This window comes from Elephas maximus, chromosome 4, assembly GCF_024166365.1.
Source record: "Elephas maximus indicus isolate mEleMax1 chromosome 4, mEleMax1 primary haplotype, whole genome shotgun sequence".
In the NCBI taxonomy this organism is placed as follows: domain Eukaryota; kingdom Metazoa; phylum Chordata; class Mammalia; order Proboscidea; family Elephantidae; genus Elephas; species Elephas maximus.
The window spans coordinates 91,600,283-91,613,707 of NC_064822.1; the positions used below are offsets into that span (position 1 = coordinate 91,600,283).

Consider the following 13,425-nt stretch of genomic DNA (forward strand, 5'->3'; position numbering starts at 1 on the left):
TTCCCGCTGAGCAGCTGGTGAGTTCCAACTGCCAACCTTTTGGTTAATATCCGAATGCTTAACCACTATGCCACTAGTGTGATTAGAAAACAATCTAAATGCTGTGGTCATAGGGAGTTGACAGGGAGAATATATAAAAAGAACATTGATTTAAATATGAAAGTGTAAAAAGCTGGAATTAAAAAGAAGGTGGTAGTTTTAAGGAAAAATGGAGTCAACTAAGGATTTTGCAATAATTTGGAAATTGGAACTGTTTTGATGGTTGGTGATATTAGAGAAGGAGGGAGTGAGACTTGGAAGAAGGCATCTCAGGAAGCTGTAGAGGATAGACTCCAGAGCACCGGCAGAGAAAATGTATAAGAAACAATCGTCAACTAATTCTTGTAGAAATCAGGTTGGCCATGACACTTGTTCTGGAGAATGGAATGTAAGCAGAAGTCATTTGTGTCACTTATGGGACAAGGTGTTTAACTAATTGGCATTTTCTGCCTACTGTCTCCCCTGTCCACATAGTTGGAAAGGAAGAATTTGAGGATAATAAAGCCATGTGATGGAAGGAACCCTGATTTGAGGTCATTGGTGGGGGAGAGCCACTAGACTATACTCAGGAGAGCCACTAGACCATGCAGCATTATGAGTGAGTGAGAAATAAACTTATATTGTTTAAGCAACTGAGATTTGGAGGTTACTTTTTTTTCTTAAATAATATTTTATTGTGCTTAGCTGGGTTTAAGGTGAAAGTTTACACAGCAAATTTGGTGCTCATCTAACAATTGCTACACAAATTATTCAGTGATATTTGTTACATTTTTCATAATGTGTCATCATTCTCCTTCATTCAGTTCTGGTTGTACCGTTTCCAGTAGTCTAGTTTCCCTGCCCCCCTACTTTCTCATCTTTGCTTTGGAGTAATTTTTGACCATTTGGTCTCATATAGATGATTTTTTTAAAGGAGCTGATTACTCATGGGTAATATTCTTTATTTTATGAGTCAATCTGTTATTTAGGTAAAACATGATCTCAAGGGATAATTTTTTTTTAAGGTTTAAAGAGCACCTCAGGGTGACAGTGAGTCCTCTAGTTTCAGTCAGTCCAATAAGTTTGGATTTTCCTTTGAGTTCTGTTCCACATTTTTCTTCTGTTCTATCAGGAGCTATCTACCATGGCCATTATCAGAACAGTTAGTAGTGGTAGCTGGGCACCATCTAGTTCTTCTGGTATCAGGGTAGATGAGGCTGTGGTCCACGTAGACTATTAGTCCTGTGGACTACTTTCTTCTCTGAGTCTTTGGTTTCCTTCTTCTTCTTTTGTTCCAGGTGAGTAGAGACCAATAGCTGTACCTTAGATGGCCACGGAAGTTACTTTTTATAACAAAAAAAAGTAGTTGCCCAAAACAGATATTGCTACTAGGAGTGGGGGATTTATAAGTATGCAATATTGGCTATGTATTCAGGCTTCATGTGGCGAGAAAACCAGTATTAGAGGCTAGAAAAATGAAAATGGAGTGGTGAAATAATTGGCAATGCTCTTGTTTGTGATAAATTAGGAAACAGACTGCATACCAACTGAGTTTGTAACTTTAGGCGAGAGTTTGGAAAACAGAACATTAGCACTGTGTGTTGGATATTTTTTATTGCCTTTTCCAGGAGGTTATAAGAAAGAGCTGAGTAACTCAGGGCCCTCCAGAGTTGAAAAGCTGGTTGCTTGTTAATCCCCAACAGAAAGAAAAGCAAAGACCCTGTTAACTTTTCAAATGAATTGACTCAGGGCAAAGTGATTAAGGTTGTGGTCTTCCCATGTATTGTACTATATAGTCTCAAGTAGCCACAGTTAAACTGATTAGAGACATGATGGGGGCTACAGGGGAGAAAAAACAAAAAGCCTCTTGCCATCAAATCAGTTCCGACTCATGATGACCACACCCCATGTGTTACAGACTGGAACTGCTCCATAGGGTTTTCTTGGCTGTAATTTTTATGGAAGAAGATCACCAGGCCTTTCTTCTGTGGTGACACTGGGTAGGTTCAAACTGCCAGTCTTTGGTTAGTAGATGGACACATACCATTTGCACCACCCAGGAACCAGAGGAGAGAGGGGAATCAAAATAAAGCAAGCTGAAAATTACATTAAAGATAAATTTTGAGTGTTGCTACTGGCTCATGGAGCTAATTAGAAGCAAAACTAAGAAGCCTACCAGGTTTTGAAGAAATTATATTGTCAAAGAAACCCCAAACCTGAAATACAAAAGGCTTTTATTATTCAAGACTTAAGATAATCCAGCCTTCTATAAACAGAAGGTTACTTTGATAACTGTACTGCTCCCAAAAAGGGCATGCTCTCAACGTTCCTTTCAGATGTGGCCAAGGGAAAGGGGACCTCCTAGAGGGCACAAGCATAGGGGTCACAGAGAACAATGGGTAAGGCAGTTCCTTGCATTAGACAATGCCAGAGTTTGAAAGTTGGTAACTTGTCAGGGCAGGGAAATTTCACAGTGTCTTCCTCTTTGAATTTAGACTTGTTATGATACAAATGGTTATCCTGCTTGTGCATTAGGCTGCTAATAGAAAGACTGGAGGTTTCAGTCCTCCCAGAGGTACATTGGAAGAAAGGTCTGGCAATCTACTTCCAAAAAAATCAGCCATTGAAAACCCTATGGAGCACAGTTCTACTCTGTGCCCCATACTGCAGTCACCATGAGTTGGAGTTCACTTGATGACAACTGGATGAGTATAGATGAGTGGGGGCATTGGTTGTTCAGTGGTAGAATTCTTGCCTTCCATGTGAGAAACCCAGGTTTGATTCCTGGCCAATGCACCTCATGCATAGCTAAACCACCCATCTGTCAGTGGAGACGTGGATGTTTCTGTGATGCTGAACAGGTTTCAGAAGATCTTACAGACTAAGCCTAGGAAGAAAGGCCTGGTTACCTAATTTTGAAATTCAGCTGATGAAAACCCTATGAATCACAGTGGTCCTATCTGTAGCTGATTATGGGCATGACAGCATTTCCTTCCTTTGTGCATGTTGCTGCTGTGAGCCCAGAGCCAACATGACGGCAGCTACCAACAACCAAAAACATATAAGAGAGGCTGCTGTCTGTTTCCCATTCTTCCCCTTTCTGAAAGAGCATCCAGAGCCAGTGTCCTGACCCTGTGCTATCACTATATACTGGGCTTATGTCTCAAGGGATATAACCTACATTTTAGTTTCTAGAATGTCAGATCCAGAAGCACCATACCTGTATCTGACAGATAGGACTTGGAGAAGAGGCAGCTGCGGATCACGTAGAGGGAGACTGGATTCTCCTATCAATCTTTCCAGGTATGAACAATACTGGTCCCCGTTTTGCAGAGCACAGAGTGGTTAAGTAACATGCCCAAAGCTCACACAGCTGGTAAATGGGCACTGGATATTGGATTTGATCTGGCTGGGTCTTTGTGTTGTCCACCTGGGGCAGAGTGTTTTCTGTAACTGGAAAGAATGGAGCAAATGGATATTTGGTACCTAAGGGCAGACCATGACAGGCAGTATTAACACTGACCAATGACATGCCGTGCCTCCATTTTCCATCCTTCCTTACCCTTAAGTGAATGTCTGATAGTTGTGGCCAATAGAATATGACTAGTGGAGACATTTGCCACTTGTGGGCTAAGGGGGTTAAGTATCTGGTGCACCTTCCTCAGGCATACACACACACACTAACTCTCTCTTTCATTTCTGTGCTTGGCCATGTCCTGGAAAGAGGCTGGATCCCTGCATTTTAGCTGGAGGTATGTTGCCTAGCAGGGCAGCCCAGCCTTCCTCAGACTTTGTGTGCATGAAAAATAAACCTATACTCTGTGAAGTCACTAAGATTTGGGGGCTGTTTACTGCAATGACTGGATACCACAGTGGAAACCATTGTTGGACAAAGGGGCCTCTACACCATTCTCTGAACTCGGTCACTTTGAAGATAATGACTGTGAAGCTACCAAATTTTCACAGTTTCCAAAGATTTATGATTGAGTCATTTTGTGTATTTAAAGGGAAAAAGACCACAAGCTGCACTGATTTAAGTTGCCTTTTTATTCTGCAAATACAAAAGACTGGATGGATTATTATTACCGTTAAGTTGGAAAGTATGACAAGTCAGAGAAGAGTTATCTATGACTTGGGGCATGTAGTTACTTAATCAGATTTCTAAACCAGAGTCCAATCACTTGAAGGAGAAAGTATATATCATTTAAAAATGTAGACTCTAAAGCAGATTCTCTGTCCAATCACTAGCTGTGTGGACTTTGAGCAAGTTACTTAACCACTCTTGGCCCTGTAAAATTGTGACGATTACTATTTGTACTTCAGAGGGTTGCTGTGAAAATTAAATAAGTTAATACTTGTAAAGCTTTTGGAATAGTGCCTGGCCCAGGGAAACTATTTTGGGGAAAGTTAGCTAATGTTGGTAAGCTATAAAATATTATCTATATAGGAACATTGACTATTTAAGAGATCAATCTCAGGAGAATCAAGAATTACCATATTTTATGCTGAAAGGAAACTTTCAAATTGTGTAGTCTGAAGTGTTTTTGACATGTCCTAGATTAAAAATCTTGTTAGTTTCAGAGCTTGGACTAAAACCACAGTCTTTTAAAATAAGACCATTATATAAAATGTGCTTTAGTTTCGCATCCTTAAAATGGGTCCGATTCAACAGAACCTATGTCCTAGTGCTAGGAACATTTTTGGGGGGAGGAGGGTGGGGGATCTTTCCAGCCTTTTTCTCTGATAATGCTTTTTCCTTCTGCCCTGAAGGTGGGACCTGATAGCCATGTTCAAACTACGTGACTCTGAATCCTTGGCCAGAGTCGATGGACAAGGTGAACAACTGACCCAATATTGGTGTATCAGGTTTTCATTTCTCAGAATTTGGGATTTGATCTGGAAAGTACTAGTTAGTCTTTGTTTTCAGTAAGCAAAATAAAAAAAGGCAGCTGCTGACCACGTGCATGCTGCCTCAGTGAAACCTAGTGGAAGAGAGAGAAAGACGAAGAAGTGGATACATAGATAGAGGCAGAAATAGAGAGAGGGACGACTGGGATTACTGGTTTATTTGCCTGGTTCTTGTGTTTTAGGAAGGTCAGGCTTCATTTCCAGCTCTTGGGTTCTGTGAGGCATCTCAGTTGAATAAATGTACCTTGTCTGTTTATGCTTGTTTGAAGTGGATTTTGTAACTTGCAATTAGTAATCTTGATTAAGTTACACCTTGAGAAAGCTCTTAAAAGGATAAAATGGAACAAAAGGTTATCATCGTTGTTATTGTGAATATGGGGAGTAAGGGGAAGGGGTAGAGAGAAATAAAAGTACTGAAGGATAAGGTGGGCGAAGGCCTTAGATTTAATAGGAACATTGCAACATTTTTGCAACATGGGCTTTCTTGAAAAGAATTCTTCATGGTTTTCATTTGAAGTACAATTACACTAAGCTCCTTTGAATGTGCATGAAAGAAGGGTAGAGAAGTGCAAGAATAATGTTAAGCAAGCAGTTGACAATTCTACTGTCTTGTTCAAGACAAAACTCGGTTAAGCGATAACTGTGGTGCACTAACACCATTATAAAATATAATGAAACTGTTGGCGACAAATAGAAAACATGACAGGACCATATCTCGGGTAACTTGTTTTTAGGCATTGTTAGATACTGTGTAGTTGGTTCCGACTCATAGCAATCCTTTGTGCAACAGAACAAAGCACTGTCCCTTCATGCACCATCTTCACAATCGTTGCTATGTTTGAGCCCATTGTTGCGGCCACTGTGTGAACCCATCTTGTTGAGAGTCTTCTTCTTTTTCACTGACCCCCTACTTTACCAAGCATGATGTCCTTCTTAAGGGACTGTTCCCTCCTGTTAACATGTCCAAAGTAAGTGAGACAACGTCTCACCATCTTCGCTTCTAAGGAGCATTCTGGCTGTACTTCTGAGATAGATTTGTTCGTTCTTCTGACAGTCCATGGTACGTTCAATATTCTTCGCCAACACAGTAATTCAAAGGCATCAGCTCTTTTTAGTCTTCTTTATTCATTGTCCAGCTTTGGTATGCATATGAGGCGATTGAAAATACCGTGACTTGGGACAGGCACACCTTAGTCCTCAAGGTGACATCTTTGCTTTTTAACACTTTAAAGAGGTCTTTTGCAGCATATTTGCCCAATGCAACGTGTCCTTTGATTTCTTCACTGCTGCTTCCATGGACTTTGATGTGGATCTAAGTAAAATGAAATCTTTGAGTGCTTCAGTGTTTTCTCCGTTTATCATGATGTTGCTTATTGGTCCCGTTGTAAGGATTTTTGTTATCTTTATGTTGAGGGGAAACCCTGGTGACGTAGTGGCTAAGTGCTACGGCTGTTAACCAAAAGGTTGGCAGTTCGAGTCCCCCAGGTGCTCCTTGGAAACTCTACAGGGCAGTTCTACTCTGTTCTATAGGGTCGCCATGAGTTGGTATTGACTTGACGGCAGTGGGTTTTGGTTTTGGTTTTATGTTGAGATGTAATCCATACTGAAGGCTGTGGTCTTTGATCTTCATCAGTAAGTGCTCAAGTCCTCTTTGCTTTCAGCAAGCAAGGTTGTGTCATCTGCTTACTGCAAATTGTTAATGGTAGGGTGACTACTGAATCAAAAGTAGCATTTTTACAGTTTTGTTATTTTGAAGGAGAAACCAACAGCTCTCACAAAGCTCATATTCCACTACATGTTTGAAAGGAAAAGAGATTTATCTTCTCAAATGGTGGCCCCCATCAGGCTAAAATAAACACTGTCAACAAAGGATTCGAGAGTCAAATCTGGGAGAGTAGATGTTTGCCAGGCTGCCTCTTTTCACTGCTGGAACAGGGTCAGATCTTTTTTGTTTGGTGATAAAGGAGTTCTAATAGTTCAAATAGCTCTTACACGCAAAAGAACTGCTTTTCTAGGTACTTGGTCTACTAAAAGAAGGCAAGAGAGACACAGCCCTTATTTTTATCTTTGAGATTGAAAAATCAGTTTGGATAAGTGCCACCAAACAAGGGAAGAACACAATATTAGCCTTCCTTCCTCCTATGCTTTATTCTTCTTTCCTCCCATGCCTGCCTTCTTCCTTCCTTCCTTTCTCTTTCTTTTTCACTTCCTAAGCATTTTTATATAATGTAAGTAAAAAATATGAAGTTCCATCAATATGAAGATGTTTTACAGGGTGACAAATTTTAAGTAAGGTATTTCTTTCTCATAGGGCATCATATAAGGGGCTAAACATTTTGAGCATCTTAAATTCTGTAAATCATGTCACTGGACAGTTCTCTTCAAGAATATTTTGTCCACCCTGCTTTATATGAACACAATTTAGAGTAAAATAAAGAAGAAAGATGGTTAACTAACTTTTTATTAAAGAATTCTAGGGAAAAGCTAGGAAATTTGCATATTAGGCCACTCTAGTCAGAAGTGAACTTCTTTGTAAGTAACTTACATACTTCTTGTTATTATCAAAGGGCATTTATTTAATGCCAGGAATGTATCTTCATTGTATCAAGCCAACCTTCAATTACTATGCTATTGGAGGAAACCAGCACCTCATATAATCTAAAAATAATGTAAAATCCTCCAAGACTCTTGATTTTGCAATATGATTTTGCATTTCATTTTGATAGAGTTGGGTTTGAGAATCTGAAAATCTATAATATTTTAACCAAAATATGAAGCCATACAAAATATGTCTTCCAAAATATGAAGTTCAGCTTAGAGGATCAGGAATTTTAATCATATAATCCCTCAGACCTAGAATTCTCCCTTACTTCATTCTCTAAACGATAGACACCAAGTAGACACTTCTCCCTATATTTGTAGTTACAAATCTCTCTTGGATGGGGGAGAAAGTTACTGCTTTGGTTGAAAACTTTCTGGCTGAGCTCTTGGGAAGCTGGAGGATAAAACTAAAGAAAAGAATTTTAATAGATATACTCCACAATAGTCGGTAATTTAGAATTGAAATATAACAGAAAATAAAAATATATTACTTATCCATTGTCTATTCTTTAGGCAATACAATGTCAAATTTCCTTGTCTTTCTGCATTGGTTCTTATTTTTGTAATATCTTTATGCTTTCTGTTGCTGTTTTTTTTTTTTCAATTACTTTATCTTAATATGAGAGACTCAAGTTGAATGTGGCTTTTGATTGAGGATGTTGCTAATACAGAGTTGCTAAATAAAAAGTATCTTTAGACTTTTAAAAATTATAGATTTATATTTTTGATACTCTAATTGAAGTCATTCAAGCATTAATTTTTATTTAATAATGTATTAAATTAAACATTCATATTATTTAATGTTTTATTTAAATTTATTGAACAATTTAAAGGTTTTGGGTTGTTGTACTTTTTTTCATGGTACATTTTATATTGTGAAGAACATGATTTTCACAGATCATAATTACAATTATTGAAGAGCTGGAAGAAATAAGGTGGAGGTATCAAAAAGCACTGGCACTCTGCTGAGTCCTATCTTGCTGCAAATTATCCAATTGAATCACAAAATTCAGTGCTTAGTAAATATTATTCTAGCTCTTTCTCAGATAGAGGAGCTTGCTTATGTTCACATAACTCACTTAGTCTGTCTGACTCTAAGTCAATACTCTCTTCATTGTGTGACTTCATGAATAAATTTACATCTATTCTTTTGCAATGTTTGAGGAGGGTTTCCATGTTAGGGGAAAATTGCTGACAATGCAGTGAGTGGTGAACTGATTTCCAGAGACACGTTCTAATCATCAGCAATGTGTGTGAGTGGGTACATGGATTCTCCAGGTCTGTGTCTGGATTAGATTCTCGGTAGTGACATGGCTCTGCGTTTTGGACTTTTGGGTGTGGAGAACACCCTTGCCCAAGTTTTCTAGTTGTGTTCTTTATTTGAAAAGGCACTGTGATTGTTTTTTCATTTTCTTTCCATTGTTTGTGATCTACTCAAAAAGTCAGAAATGAGCGTGACCAATATTGGAGCAGTTAATTTGATTCTTAGAAACTAACAGAAGCAGACAAAATTAGTACTTTAACCTGCTTGTCTAGTGTGTCCTTCCTCCTCTCACTCTCCCTTCCTTCCTTCTTTCTTTCTTCCCTCCCTCCCTCCTTCCCTGTTTCTCTCCTCCCTCCCTTTCTTGCTTTCTTTTGAAAGGCTGCGAATCTCATTTCTCAACATGTTTTGTTTCATTGACTCTGATAGACAGCCTGTTGCCCCTTGTCTCTCTCTCAGTACAGATTCTGTAAAAATGGAATAAAGGTATAAATGGGAAACCATTGTTTTACAGAAAGAAAGAAGGGTGGCATGGAAACCCGGAATAAAGAAATGGCTTCAATACAGTTGTTATTCCAGAGAGATTAACAGCTTTCATTGGATTCCATTCAAATTGAAGAGGGAAAAAAAAGCCCTCTCTTATAATTACTAATGTCGGCAAAACTCCCCAATGACTATTCACTGGTATGTTTTGATACTTTCCTTTAGTGTAAAAGTGTGTTTGTATTAAAAAAAAAGTTATCTCAAGTATACAAAGATTTTCTTACAGAAATAAAAATGAAATTTTGGGGGGAGGAGGGGCATGAGAAAATAATATAATACTTTAAGTATCATGGCAAGCCCAGAAATTGGTTTGAAATATCTTGAGATTGCAAATATGAAGGCAGAAGTGTCATACTGACATATGAGATTGTGTGTGTGTGTTTTTTTTAATATTCAGAATTCTTAAAGGAATTTTCCAATGATCAAATATCCTTTGAAGTATCAACACTTTTTACTTTGGCTGTTTTAATATAAATCTCTTAAAAATGCATTTCTCAAGTATCTGTTTATTATATGTGAAACTATAACTTAATTTTTTTAGCAGTTAAAATTTCTCATTATAGAAGTCAGTTATTTTATCAATATAACCAGCTGCTTCTAAGGTTTGCCAGATTTCTATGCTTTGAGCATATTTATTATTTTGATCATATTATTTTATGGTTTTTCCACAATGCTTTGCACATACTCTTAGATCTTCAGCTTTATTCCTTGCTGTCAGTGTAGCTGTTTCTAATAATTCAGTGGAAGCCCTCTTTGTCTAACATGATTGGGTGAAATAGTTGATCACTAATTGAAAAGTTGGTAAAAGTAGGACTTATAAAAATGCTATATCCATATTATAAATATTTCATCTTAAGATAAAAACATAAACATATTTATTTCTCTTGGCCAATCTTTTCATGTAGACCAAAGCTTATTCTTTTAGTGTGGGCTCTCTGATTGCATCATCTGACATTTCCATTTTGATGTGTCAAAATTCCCATTGACCATGTATGGAACTAATTAAACTTGTCTATAATTGTGTTTAAAATAAAGATTAACACGTAGCTGCAGTCTGGTCTTTGCTAGTGGCTGTGTGCCAGCTCACTATAGGTCTGATAGCGGGCAAGCCTGTAGTCCAGGGAAGGAGGATGTGGTGGAAGCTAGCCCTGATTGTGACAGGTAGTTGTAAGCCTTGGTGCTACTTGCAGACCCTGAAATCTTTAGGTCCCTTGGCCTGGTAGATCCCAAGGCTGAGAGAAGATGGCCTCTGACCCTTGCAGGAAAAACAAGCAGGAAAATAAAAATCTCTACGTGGAATACATTCCCCAGGAAAATGAAGGTAGGGAGCAGGCCCCCTTGCAGAATGGAGAAGTAGCCCACAGTTTGGGAGAGGTGAAGGCCAGAGCCTGGAGGAAATAGTAGAGGGAGCCTGGCTCCACCTGCACAAGATTTTATAGGGGATGTGCCCATAGGCTTGCCAGTAACACTGATATGATAGATGGAGATGCAGATGATATATAACAGTTCATGAGGGAGATGAGAGAGTTAAGGAGGAAGATTAGGGAAGAGTAGTTGAGGTATAGTGCATTCTTATAGGGGACCCTCCTCACCATGACCATCGTGATGAGTTTTGTCTTATGCTTTGAATCCTGTGGCTAATAATCATAAACCTCCTGCTTCTCAAACTTACATTTTCTTGATGTACCCTTTCAGAATTGACTTGATGGCAGGGGGTTTACCCTTAATGTGAACATTTTGGTGTTCTGTAGTTTTCTGATTGGAGGTTTCATTTTGACCTAGTCTATAAGCTTTTCTGTAGGCAGGGGAGTTTCATCAATTTGCATGGAAAGATGTTTATTACATATTAAAAGTTTTATTAACATGAAGGTTAATAAAGCAGTTAAAAAACAAACAAACGAAACCAAAAAAAGGAGTAATAGGTTATAAAAAAAGCAGTGGATCATTAGGGAGTATTGGTAAATACTGGAGTTTCAAAATCTGTATTGATTTTCCATTGCTGCTATGACAATTTGCCACAAATTTAGGGACTTAAAGCAGGTATTTTTAAAATCCGTAGTTCTGTAGGTTAGAAGTCCAACATGAGTCTCTTTGGACTAAACTCATGGTGCCAGCAGGACTGTGTTCCTCCCTGGAGGCTGTAAGGAAGACTCTGTTTCCTTGCCTTTTCCAGCTTCTAGAGGCCACCCCTCACCCCACACATCTGTCACTCTGTCATACTGTGATGGCTTGTGTGTTGCTGTGATGCTGGAAGCTATGCCACTGACATTTCTCATACCAGCAGGGTCACCCATGGTGGACAGGTTTCAGCAGAGCTTCCAGACTAAGACAGACTAGGAAGAAGAACCTGGCTGTCTACTTCTCAAACAACTGGCCAGTGAAAACCTTATGAATAGCAGCAGAACATTGTCTGATAGTCAGGTATAGTGCTGGAAGATGAGCCCGTCAGGTTGGAAGGTATTCAAAATACAACTGGGTGAGCAGCCTCCTCAAAGTAGAGTGGAACTTAATGATGTGGATGGAGTCAAGCTTCCAGGACCTTCATTTCCTGAGGTGGCAAGACTCAAAATGAGAAGAAACAGCTGCAAACACTCATTAATAATCAGAACATGGAATGCATGAAGTATGAACCTAGGAAAGTTAGAAGTCATCAAAAATGAAATGGAACACATAAAGATCAATATCCTAGGCATTAAATTAGTGAGCTGAAATTGACTGATATTGACCATTTTGAATTGGACAATCATATGGTCTGCCATGCCAGGAATGAAAAATTGAAGAGGAATAATGTCATATTCATTGTCAAAAAGAGTATTTCAAGATCTATCCTGAAGTACAACACTGTCAGTGATAGGATAATAGCCATATACCTACAAGGAATAATACGATGATTATTAAAATTTACGTACCAACCACTAATGCCAAAGATGAAGATACTAAACATTTTTACCAACTTCTGCAGTCTGAAATTGATCAAACATGTGATCAAGATGCATTGATGATTACTGGTGATTGGAATGTTAAAGTTGGAAACAAAGAAGAAGGATTGGTAGTTGGAAAATATGGCCTTAATGATAGAAACAATGCCAGAGATTCCATGGTAGAATTTTGCAAGACCAATGACATCTTCATTGCAAATACTTTTTAACAACATAAATGGCAACTATACACATTGACCTCACCAGATGAAACACACAGGAATCAAACTCACTACATCTATGGAAACAGATGATGTAGAAGTTCAATATCCTCAGTCAGAACAAGGCCAGGGGCTGATGGTAGAACAGACCGTCAATTGCTCCTATGCAAGTTCAAGCTGAAACTGAAGAAAATTAGAGCAAGTCCATGAGAGCCAAAGTACCACCTTGAGTATATCTCATCTGAATTTAGAGACCATATCAATAATAGATTCGGTGCACTGAACTCTTCTTAACCTGTATGATTGGAAAGGACCCTCCCAGATAACCAAGGAAAATCTCCCCATCTCAAGGCCCTTAATTAAATCACAACTTTAATGTCTCTTTTGCCACATAAGGTAACATATTCATGGTGCATGGACATCTTTGGGGGGCTATTATTCTATCACAGTCTGTCCTCTTGCCCTCAAAGATTCACATCCATCACACACTCAAAATACCTTCATCTGATTCCAAGGTCGCCAAAGCTTTCAACCCATTATAACATTAACTCAAAGTCCAAAATCTTAACTAATTTTCATCAGCTCAAAAGTACCAATCTCATAATGTATGTTATCTAAATTCAGTATGGGTGAAGTTCTTGGTATAATTCATTCTGGGGCACAGTTCATCTGTGGTCCTGTGAAACTCAAGAAACAATTTATCTGCTCTCAAAATAAAATGGTGGGAAAGATACTGTGTCTGGCTTCTTTTGCTCAGAATAATGTTTTAAATTTTTCCTCATGTTTTTGGTGTCAGTGGTTCATTTCTTTTTTTCATGAGTAGTAGGTGTGTTTATACATTTTTCTATTGATGAACTTTTGGGTTGTTTTTTGTTTTTGGTTGGAATAAGTTACTATGAATATTCTTTTAATAAGTCCATTTGTGGACATATATTTTTATTTCTGTAGGGTTAAT

The 13,425-nt window shown here is 38.4% G+C and overlaps 1 pseudogene; it reads left to right on the forward strand.

The window, feature by feature from the left end:
- The first annotated feature begins 10,573 nt into the window (after nt 1-10,573).
- LOC126076289 (protein BEX5-like) lies at nt 10,574-10,959 on the forward strand (annotated as a pseudogene).
- Nucleotides 10,960-13,425: the final 2,466 nt, after the last annotated feature.